The sequence below is a fragment of the Taeniopygia guttata genome, chromosome 2 (genome assembly GCF_048771995.1).
Source record: "Taeniopygia guttata chromosome 2, bTaeGut7.mat, whole genome shotgun sequence".
In the NCBI taxonomy this organism is placed as follows: Eukaryota; Metazoa; Chordata; class Aves; order Passeriformes; family Estrildidae; genus Taeniopygia; species Taeniopygia guttata.
This window is the reverse complement of record NC_133026.1, coordinates 36,192,164-36,204,543: the sequence shown is the minus strand read 5'-3', so window position 1 is coordinate 36,204,543 and position 12,380 is coordinate 36,192,164. Positions and strand designations below refer to the sequence as shown.

Below are 12,380 nucleotides of genomic sequence, written 5' to 3'. Positions count from 1 at the left end.
CGATTTTGAACATCTTGAAAGGAAATGCTAAAAATAAGCAACAACAATGGGAAAATATGAAAAGGTGATATTTAAACAATAAGTAGCTGTAGAATACACCACAGTTTCTTTTCTTTACAAAACACAGCCAGAATCCCTCCACTTAAGGCTATTTTAGCAAAACTATGCTCACCTCATTGCAATTACTGTACATTGATGGTATAGATGTTTATGCTGTGGCTCAAGCTGAAAAAACAACTGAAAATTACTATGCAGCATACATAACTAACAGCAAAAATGAGGAAGGGGTGATATATGGGACCTTTTTTTGAAAAGACAGTAGCACAAAACCTCTGTTTAGGGCGTAAAATAAATTCCAATAAGGTAACCATAGAGAGTTTCCAAGTTTTAATTGCTAGATATTTACTATTCTGCTAGTTACTTCTATGGAATGTAGCTAAATTGGCAACATTTATAAGTTTTCTTCAAGATTTTTTAATGTCCTAGTAAGAAATAAGAATTTGAATAACAGGAATAATCTATGTAAGTGGGAAAAAGAAAAAGACACTTCCGAAAATATTTTATGTGTATGTAACTCTAAAAGCCTCAGAGGTGAATAGACTATATCGCCCAGTGATCTTACTTCACAAGATATTTTATTTTCTCCTGAACAACAGCACATTAGGCATGCTGCAAAAATAAGCAGAGATACAAAAACATGCACCACCAGAATTATTCATGTTGTTTGTCTCATAGTGCCTGCATCCACTTTCACACCCTTCCCTCTCAATTTCCTTACTTTGTTCTAGATTTTTTTTGGTCTCATCTCAGTTATCTATTCCTAGTGTATCATCTTTGCAATCTTACCATCTTTTTCTCACTCTGTTTGAGAAGTTATTTGAAAAGAGGGCCATAACTGAACTTTTTATTGCAGAGGCCTATAAAAAATAAGAAACACATTTGTATATAACTGCTCTGCAATGGGATGATAAATACAATTAGGGGATCCAGGACGAGGTAATTCTACAGAGTCTCTGTGAAAAGTGGTGGAGTGGTACTTCCCTAAAGGCAGCCCGCAGAAGGTGGCTGTGTACACATTCACAGCATTAGGAGTACGGACAAAGACAGTTCTCCTGATGCTCCATGGAGGGCAGGACTCCTCCTCCCCTGCTGGGCCTCAGCTGAACCATCAACACTACAGCCTCCAAAACACAAGCATAAGGCTTGTCATGGTTTTGCTTGACAAAAATGTGACTTCTCTAGTCCTACATCTATTAAATAACAGAGACTGTAAAATTAAGCAGGACAAAAAGCCCCAGAGAAGTAAGTTTATGGCAGTTTCTTTTCTCTTTTAAACTTATTTCACTGTTTTTCTTATTTGTCTAGAAAAATAACTGGATGCGTGTTAAACCACAAGAGCATTTGACCACAGCATAAGTTATACTTAGCTAATGCCAGGTTAATGATGAACATGAGCAAAATATTTGTGATTGGCTGAAAAAAATAAGATCGCATTGATGTTAATGTTGCATTAACCTTATAAAATAGATGATTTGGGGAAGTTAAGAGTTTTTGAATGATGAGTGCTTAAACTTTCACTTGAAATCAAATTTCATGCTAGGAGGTACTCTCTGAACTTGTTATTCTGCTTAGTTTTTTAAAATTAAAGTCCCTCAAGAAAGGATCTTAAGTCAAAGATCCTCTCAGGCATAAAAAGATAAAGGAATAACTTTGGAGAACAAAAAGCTGGGTTAAGAAAATAAACAATGTACTTTTAATTCAGAGGGCCACTGCTAGCAGAGCATTACAGAGCTACATATTCCTGAGGGATATGGAAGGAAGAAATAAGGTAAGCCTGATGAGCATGATGAGACAGTCATAGAACTGACTCAAGCACTGCAAAAGTGCCTGGATATTGAAATGGCAGATTCAAATAAGAGCTATAAAATTGTGGGGAAAATGTGGATTTTTATATATATAAAACTGTTATTGCTACTTATGAACAAGGATTCTAATCAGTTTATAAGAACATATTTTAATGGCCATTAGTTATTAAAAATGAACTGAGAATTAGGACATATTACTGTACCACATTATAAATCTAGGAGTCTGTCTTATTTTATTTACCATGTACTGTTCTGCACTGCCCCCCCCACCCCACACTATTTACATAAGGATGAAAGATCAACAAATGTTAAAAGAAGCACAACAACAATAATTGCAGATTTGCAATAGCTTCCATGGGAAGTGTGCTAAGTGGATAAGGACTCTTCAGAAAAGAGACAACTGAAGAAAGAAGTTGCAGAGGTCTTTAGTATTCTGAGTTACTGGGAGTAGCAGCAGAGCAACAGGGACCTCTCAATCTGTCACCATAAACATACTATAGAAAAGATTATCTAGCTCTTCAATCCTACACATTGCAGATGGTTCTCAGATGCCAGTGAACAAAATATCCAGCAGGAGGCAGAGGACTGTAAACCTTTGTACTTGACAATACTGAATCCACTGGAAAAAAAAAAAAAAACCAAAAACTTAAAGGAGGCCTTGCAGTTAACAGAAGTGAAAACTAAACAATCCTGCTTTGTTTATTTCAAATTCTGAGTGTGAGTCTTCCCTCAAGATACATCTATTGAAATACGTGAGCATCTTCCGCAGACACTTAAAAGAATAGTTATACACATAAGTGTTCAGCATTTAGATTTTCTTCAAGTACTTTATCGATTTACTTTTCTTCTCTGTTAAACAACAACTGTTCTTTTGCTTGGGGTAAAAAAAGATTAGCCGTGACATATGAACCACCACTACCCCATTTGTGAAATTATTCATTCTAGATAAAAAGAAATGTTTCTGCTCAGTGCAAACTCTGTTGTCCAGTGCTTTCTCAATTCAGCTTGACTTGATTCTACTCGACTGACTTTTACTCTCTACTTTTTCCAATGTTTACATCTATTTAGCACTTGTGAGGCCAAACCTGGAGTAATATGTCCACTCCTGAGCTCCACAGCTGAGAGCTCTCTGTAGCTCACTGAGCTGAAAAGAGTCCAGCAAAGGGCCGGCAAGTGATGAAGGAACTGGAGCATTATGCTTGAAAGCAAAGCCTAGGAGAGCTCGGATTTATAACCCTTAAGAAGAGAAATACCTGAAGGGAAGGTGCTAAGAGGACTGAGCCAGACTCTTCTTAGTGGTGCTCAGTGAGGCAATGGGCACAAACAGAAACACAGAAAAAAGATTTGCAGCACCTGACACAGGTTGCTCAGCGGTTTTGTTGGGTCTCCACAAAATGATGGAGCCATCTGGACACAATTCTGGGCAGCCTGCTCTAGCTGGCTGTGCTTGAGCATCAGGGTTGGACCAGGTGATCTCCAAAGGTCCCTGCCAACCCCAACCATTATGAACTCCGTGATTCAGTTTTTGCATCTGTCATGTTTCCTACTGAACAAAGACTAATTAAAAAGCACAAATGTGTGTGTGTGTGCATGTATGTGTTTTTATATGAGTATGTGTACATACACACCTACATTTATTATGATCATGAAAAATTTTGCTTGGTTCCCAATTAAAAATAGGGATGTTTTTGTCAAATGGGACAACACTCCTGTTAATGATCCAACAGATTATTAGATTTTCAAGACATCTGCCTGTAACTAAATACCTATTTAATGATTATTCTCATGCCAATCTGAGTGATAATAATTACTATGTCAGTGTAAGATTGTAAAGATAGAGGTTTGTGTAAATTATTTCTTTCCTAGTAATTTCTAAGAAATTACCTTTCTAGCCAAAAAGATATCATGAATTATTTATATTGATTTTTATAATATTTCTGTAATATTTAGTCCCATTACAAATTAATCTGAATTATTAATTGAAACATTAAAATATATGTATATGCATTATAGCAAGCCAAATGAAGGACTAGGTTTTTTGATGCAAGCTCAGAAAACACCCTTTTCAAGAAGAGGTACTGAGAGTGTCCTGGAAGAATTGCTCTTTGGAATAGAAATGGCAAATTAATTTATCTTTTCACAATACATTTTCTTGCCTTCTTCAGCATGAAATAAATGTATTCAATGATAGATCTGAAGTGTTTCGCTCAAATAATCTTGGGAAGGATGAAACAGTGTTTTTGGACTACAGCAGTTAAACAGACAAAGCAACATGACCTATGATGAGCCGTATCAAGAAATATTTTTCCTGGGGTATTTGAAATTTATTCCCAGGCAGCAGAAGATTTGTTCAAAATCTCTCTAAGCTATGTTCAAGGGCTTTTGCTGCAGACAGATCTTCTAATTGCTCTTTACACAGCAAATCTCATGGCTACTGGCTACTTGTCTTCAAAAAGCTACATTCCTCTCAATATTTTTTGTCAGTTTGAGAGGCTGAATTTGGGGTACTGTCTCCAACTGACCAATGTAGGCATGGGCAGAAAACTAAAATTAAGACAGTGTGTTAATCTAGATAAAGAAACTCTAGAAATAGTATAACAATAGTGCAACAGTGTACATATTCTCATTTTAATTTCCTTTAAGTCTATACACTTCAGTGTAACAAGCCTAATAGCTATTAAAATAGAAAAGAAAATTTTCCAAACATGTGAAAGCATTTGTAGGAAAGTCATTATTGTTACCATTACTTTTGCTAAAACTCTACTGGGACCACAGTATTTTTATTTTTTTATTAGCTCTCTACAAATAGGATGTGAATTCCAGCATATACACTAATCAATACTTTCTCCTTCAGTACCCTGAGAAAATAAGAGATTCAGATGATATCTCCTTAAATGTCTTAAGAGAATGCCTATGCCATCTCATATGCCTTAAATGCTTATATAAAAAAAAAAAAGAAAAAAAGAAAGGCAACCAAAGAATAACAAGAATCTAAGCGCATTCTCTCATTCTATCTCCAAATATTCACTTGGCTTCATTGCACAATTGGCTATTTTCCATTCAAAGATGTTCTGAAAGAAAGCTTATTAACACTTAAGGTCAGCTCTAAAGCTATGATGAAACTCAACAATTCACTTTTTCAAAATGTGTAAAGCATTTTTAGCACTTTCAAAAAGTAACAAAGACAGTTGCTTTATTCTGTGCATTAGAAGCCTGATAAAAACCATTCATTTACTTCAGCAGGACTTAGATCAACTTTTCATCATTCATTAAAGCTGCTCTATTCTTTTATTAAATGTGGACCAAAGATTGGTTCTCTGTTCAGAAGAGAAAATTTTTTATTGGTTTATGATATGATACTCTACAATTATATTGCCTTTGCCTTTTTTTTTAAGTGGTTGAATTTATGTGATGGTTGATAAAATGTTTCCAAAAGACTCTGGCCTCAATGAAGCACTTAAAATGATCAGATCCTCAAAAACTGTTTTTTAAACAGAGTTCCCAAGTACTGCAAGCTGCACTGTTCTTTCAAAGAGTGCTCTAGTTGGCAAAATATTTTTGTTTCTTTTATTTTTCTTGTCAACATGGCAAGCAGGAAGTGCCATTTATTCTAACAGAATACTTACATCAAGATTTGCCCTTCTCACCACAATAGTCAAAGGTTGTGCTTAGTCTGTAAAGGCATCTGAGGAGCCACAAGCAACACAGGCGTGGAAAATACAGTACCAAAGGAAGCGGGGACACAGATGTGGGATCACAGCTTCAAAGCAGGAAGCTCATTAAAAAAAATCTGGCCTGGTCTCATTGCTGTGTTTAGGTTATAGTTCTGCATTAGCCACATTACAGAATACCATTTTCAGATCCCTCTCAGATGACCTCAGTTCAGAGATTTGAGATGTCAGAAATGGGGTAAGACCATTCTGAATGAATCATCTTGCTGCTGAAACATCAGGGGGTGATAAGACAGCTTGGAGAGTCAGCTAAGATGTATTTCAGAGAAAGCAAGGCATGACAGCAAGTATCTGCAACTATCCCTGTTGAACATTAGGAATATAATTTAACAAGAGAAAATTGGCTTTCCCAGCACAGATTGAAATAAGCAGATGAACAATGACTTTGCTTCCCACAAGACTTCAATTACTCAAACTTAAACAAAAACAAATTCACAAATGCAACTGGAAGAATAAGAGTCATAGTTCTAGTGCTGAATCAACTTAACAAATCTAGTGGTGTAACACCAATAGAGAAGCTGTTGTTCTAATAGCTATATTAAACCTCTGAGCATAATCAAAATGACTTTGATATTTCCATAAGGCAGAGTAAACTCAGACTGAGTACTATGCTTAAACCATTAACAGTATTGTTGCCTTCTTGATGATTAGTTTGTGTTTGGAGTAATTTACTATATTTTACACTAGAAAAGGAGAAATTATGCGTTAGGGAAGAAACATTTCTTCTTATTTGTCCCTTTTTGGAAATGGAGAAGTTTATCTGGCCCTTAATATAGTTTTCAAATTTTGTTGCTCTCCAAACTGGTTAAAGTTGCAAATTACTATACCAGCATTAGGCAGGCTAAATTCTGTTCTAGAACAGACACATATAATCCTCAATTTAGTCAACTTCAAGGGCTTTCTGCATGTATACAAAGGGACAAATTAGCAAAGGTCTTCAGCACATTTTTATGTCTCTTCATAGGAGTATTGATTTGTCCAATGATGCCAAAAAAAATGAATAGATGCATATAAACAAAATAGTAACCTTGTGTCTTTCCTAGTTGGCCCTAAGGCAAGGCTCATATGTTTTAAGCAAAGTCCGTGTGAAATGTTACATCTCCTAAGCATTTTTGAAGGCTACTTAACTCTCCATCAGCATCCCATAAGTGAATGCAGAATGCATTATGCAGAGCATTAGCTGGGCACCTGACATGGGGGTGGTCTCAATCTGGAGTTTCATTTCTCAGACTAGCATAGGATGCAAGTGTCACAGAGGCAATGTGTTGAGCTCCCAGGAAAGCTGAGAGAAAGAAAGGACGTATGCCCTAAGTGATCCCTGCAAGCAGAGAAGAAGCTGGATCTCTGGTGAGAAGGATGGCATGAGACAAAGCCTAAAAAATGGAAGGATGTAAAGAGATGAATGACACAGGAGGCAAAGTATTTGGCAGGGTTCCAGCAAGGATTTAGGATATCTCAAAGGAGAGGGAAAGGGTGAAGAACAACACGGGGGGAAAAAGCAAGAGTCTGATTTATACCAACAAAAATAGGAAATTCAGCTAAAAGGCTGACAATCTGTTATCTGCTTATCACTCTGCATAGATATTTCAGTGGTATCGGGCAGTAGAAGTGTCAAATTCTGTTCATGCTGTTACACCCACACACAGCTCAGTAGGTTAAGACTGGCGTGTTCTAGCTTAATTGTGCCTGAGTCAGTCCAAGCACGTACTTTTGTAAGGTATTTTTTTCTTTACAGTTTTCTTTTCTTATTTTTATTAGCAGGATCAAAAAGGGTACATACAAGAGAAGACAAAACCACAAACTTTGTAGGATTTTATCAGGTCCAAATTAAACTGTTAGTGTGTTCTCATCAACAGACTATTCAACGGCACTTGAATGCCAAGCTCTTTCCAGGGCTTTTCACTCTTACAAGGTGCCGACTTCCTCTGACAGAACTTGCTGATCAGAGTTTGATAGCACAGGAGCAGCATCCACTGTACTTACCCTTACTGCCAAATAACAGTTGTGTTCAGGAGCCACCAGTGGAACACAGTATGGCTTTTCACACGACAAATACCACCGATGGAACGCTAGCCCGCATTTCAAATATAACAATACAGCTCTGTTACCATGGCATAGTTACATACTGTGTCAAATAGCAGCCTCCTGTTTATGTCCACACTTTGGATGAGTAGCCACCAAGTTCAGAAGGAAGGCAGTGTTCAGTAGCAAAAAATAAAGGTGTTAACTCTTCAGGTCCAAAGTGTACCTGTAAATGGGAAGTGGGAAGAGAGAGTGAGAAGGAGGAGGTATGAACTCTTTACATCTATACTAGAATTTAAAAGTCCTCACTCTTTTTTTCCCCAATGATTTCCATCGAGGAAAAAAAATATGCAAGTTCCGTATCTCTCTGACTTTATTCCAGAAGTTTTGAGATACAAGCAAAGAGGAGAAAAAATAATCACACCTGAGGCTTTCTTAAACAGAGAAAAAACATCTCTTTTTTCATATTGTAAATTCAGTTGCACCTGGTGAACAATAAAGAATTAAAACATTTGTTTTATTTCAGTTTGCCTTTGTGCCTATTCTTCTTTCTACAAATACAGAAAGGGATGTATCTGCAGTAGGAAAATAATGTATTACCACACTCCCATTACAGGAAGACACCATATATAGTTTATTTGACAAACTACACTGCATGAAAAGGGAAGATTGCTGCAAGGCCAGGGATAGGCTCAAACTGCTGATCTATACCTTTGAGATACACTAATGACAACAGAAGTTTGCAGGAGCCTCTATTAGAGGGAAAGTAGTTATAAAAGAGCACCATCTGAACCTTCCTCAGACACAAAATGTCTGAACCTACCCTGGCTGATGAGCAATCAGATGGAATTCAAGGATGTTTCAGTATTGATGAAAAAAAATCTTTGTTTTCCTAAATATCTCCTTAATCTCTCTGTAACTTCAGTTGAGGAGTTTAATCCTAGTCTACCAGTACTAGCAAATACTTCTTATACACACTCCTTGTTACAGAGAATTAATTTTACAATAGAAAATATTCTGTTTCATTCAGAAGCTGTCCTGCAGATTTTACAAGTTTCCTACCTAAAGAACAAATACATTTTCCCTTAGACTAACATAGCTGAACGAAGTACTCTCAAGGGTTAATTTTAACTAGTGAGTCGAATTTGCCTGAACTGCCTTTATAGTTAATGGGTAGAAAACTTCTTCCCTAGAGAGTTAATTCAGCACTTTCCTGGCTCCAGAGAGCTTGTCTTTCTTTTTGGTCCCTGGAGGACCAAAGAGACTGGACAGAGTGGTCGTTTCCATGCAACATCTGAAAGGATTTGTTGTTGTTTGAGGAACAATTGGGAATGACAATAATATGAATTAAATTTTCTCAAATATATGAATTATATTTTCTCAAATATTCTCAAATTTTGTGTAATGAAATAATGGGATATTAGCTGCTTACAAAAGCAAAGCAAAATGGGGAAAGAAAATGTGCCCATTTAGGTTAGATTCCTGTTTTCAGAAGGTTGCGTATTTTTTAATTTATGAAACAATCCAAACACAAACCAAGCAGAGTTTGTGGTACAACTTTTTCAGGATTTCAAAATAACTTTGTGTTAATTGATACCAGCTGCTGTATAAAAGGAACAATCCCAAGTACCAGAAGAATTTGATCTACGGATAGGAAAAGAACAATAATGCCTAAAATGTTTTCAAAACAGCATGTTGAAAATTTTTTTCTTGAGGTCCTGGAATGAAAAGTAGGAAGTGTAAAATCTGATAAAATGGAAACATCCAGACACAGAGAAGATCCAGAAGACCAGCCAGTGTCATCTGTGTTATCCTGAGCAGCAAAATGACATCCCAGTAACCTTCACATTTTCTGAAGAAATAAAATCACATAAAATCTTTTGTACAGTGACTAGGCAATCAGCCTAGACAACAACAGAGTTCCACAGAGGGGTTTTGTGTTGGCCTCTGATCCACCAGTAATGAATCAAGCCTTTTTAACAAAGCTTGTTTTCCACTGTTGACCTCTGTCTCTTTCCCTCTGCCCTGTTACAGGGAAACACAAAGAGGAGATGTAACATCCCCCTTCCTAAACAGTGGGGACTTTCTTCCTCCACCAGTGCTACCCTCTGCCTTCCACAAGATGAAGTTCATCACCTGAGTTCATCACCTATTACAGGTCTAACACATTTAGAGAACAATCTCTTTCCCAAATCCCCAGTGCTCTATATACACGGGAAGTAGCAGAGATACCTAAGAGAAACAATGGTGCCAGTTATTTGGTGAAGAGTTGTTCAGATGCTACAGAAGCACTGCAGACTATTGCGTGGGTGACTGACATTTACTTCAGTTTCTGGACAGTGAATTCACAGTTTGTGAACAGATTGATCAGTTTCTGTTTGTTAATATGCTTAATCCCTGCATGTTCCCAGTTTCTATGCTTCAGTACCTCGGTGTACAGGAAAACAGAATTACTTTGCATGAATGCTCTAATCTCCAGATCCAGAGTTTAACAGGACTATAGAAACTCTACCTTGTTGCAAGCATCAGTTACTGGACCAGTAGTTTATTTCACCTGAAGTGAATTCAAAATGTTATCTCTAAAAGCTTGATCTTTGCTTGAACAGAATTAAAATCAAGCAGTAACTTGTTTCCACACATTTAAAATAACAAGCATATTAAGTTGATTTCTTATTTAAGAATGTTTTCTGGGATCAAATTTAAATCACCCCTTTTTAATAATGACAGAGATTTATTTACAAGAAAATGTCAGTAAGAGGAAGAAGCATTTCAACATGTTTAAAAACCTATTCAAAAAGTTTTCACGGAGAAGTGCAAGGAACCATAAACAAGAGGGGCTGTAGCTGGATGCCATTATAGGATCTGAAAAGATTATTCCTTAGAAAACATGACCATAATATGATTATTTTTCCATGGACTGGATACAATGTTTAGCACTATATCTTTTCCGAAGATGTAGTTAACTTTCTTGGATTTTATAATAATGACGTATGACACAATGTCCTATGGGATTAATCACAAGTATTTTTAAAAGATGAGGCTTCATTATATCTTTGTTCTTTATATCTTGGCTTTTGTTAGCGCATTTTAATTAGTATCTGGTATCTGCAATAAACAGTAAACATAAAGAGCTTTGCAAAAATGTATTAGACTGTTTGTTTTCACACTCTAATGCATATTTGCACAATTTTACCATGAAAAAAGGAAAACATGCTAAGCTCTTGGGCTCTATCCCAAATGTCCTGGAATAGAATCCGGAAATTACTAAGAATGAAACCAAACCACATCATATTTCAGTAATTAACCTAAGAAAAGAGGGCACACTCTCTATGTGAAAGATAGTTTTGTGGGAGGCATTTGTGAAGAAAAGAAGCTTCTAGAAGAGGCATGCAAGCAACTATTTAGAATTTGATTTAATTTTCTTTCACCAGGTAAAAACTTGATAAATGCACTGAGGTTAAAAACTTCTTTTTTTTCTTTCTCACAACAGTGGAGAAAATATTTATCATTTATTTCTCATTGCAGAAACAAAATGTGTCTAAAAGAAGTAAAGAATAAAAATACAGTCTGAAATTTATACAGTACCATTTATTTTACTCGTTACACAGATGTCAAAAATACAAAAGAACAACTTTGGGAATCTGCAAAATTTATAGTGGATGGAAAAACAGATGCTGACAACAAACAGCCGTGGATACAGGGGACTGGATAAACGGACTTCATTATAATCACATGTATACTGATTTGAAGAAAGTTCTGGGGATTAATATTGCTTTTGTAATGCACTATAACAACATATTAAAAAAAAGAAATGCTCAGAACTGAAAATGCCATTTGTCAAAGACAGATGTACTTTCATTCCAAAGTATTCCTATCAAACTCTATCAGAAAACTTGAAAGGTTTAAAATGTGGCTCTTGTGAACAATTGGTATTGATATGACACCTTGATAGTATTTGAATGTGACACAAAAGTCATAAAAGTATATAAGCAATTGTAAGGTGTAAAATGACTTTTTCCCACCAAAGCTAGGCTTTAATGTGTTTCCAAATAAAACACAAGATTAAGTAATTTATTTTGTCATATGATTTATTTATGGGCTGAAACACTGTAAACAACAGATAAAAGATACAGACTCAGATGTCAAAGTAAAAGATGAAAATCATTACATTTTATTAGCAGAAGATATATAAAAATGTCAAAATGAACTGTAAAGAGAGGGGAAGTGTTATGCTCAGAGGTCCTTCAGCAGAGTTGCATTTGTTTTTCCCACCTCCCCTAAAGGGGAATAATAGCTCTGAATTTAATTAAAAATCTATTTTTTAAGATTAAAGTAATGAAAAAGTTAAAAGACTGGATCACAAAGAAGAGTAACTGTGAAGATCTCAGGGAATATGAACTGATGAACTCCCTTATATTTTATTTTCTCTCAACTATTTGTGGGAGGATCACTAGTGTTGCATAGGAACTGTTAGTCCTGGATAAAAGCAAGGATTTTATAAACCAATAAATTTTTCATTAGTTTTACATAAATTTTAGTAGCAATAGTTTAATTCCAGTCAAATTATTTCAATCAGATGAGTTGCTGCTGAATGAAACATTATACATTATATTAACTGGGGCATTTAGAAACCTGGCTCCTAACCGTGCTGCGATGCTTAAGGCATTGCTTGCCATACATTTTTTCTTAACGTGTAAAATAAAAATAAAACAGAAGAGATAATGATAATGAAGTGAAAAAGGACTTTCAAAAACTTTTAACC

At 35.9% G+C, this 12,380-nt stretch overlaps 1 long non-coding RNA gene across 1 annotated transcript in view; it reads left to right on the top strand.

Moving 5' to 3' along the window:
* LOC140682506 (uncharacterized) overlaps window positions 1-11,688 on the top strand; it is a 28,283-nt gene extending 16,595 nt beyond the window's left edge. Inside the window, exon 4 of the long non-coding RNA XR_012054341.1 lies at window positions 11,227-11,688. This is a non-coding gene — a long non-coding RNA (uncharacterized lncRNA). The remainder of the gene's footprint in view (window positions 1-11,226) is intronic.
* The last annotated feature ends 692 nt before the right edge of the window (window positions 11,689-12,380 follow it).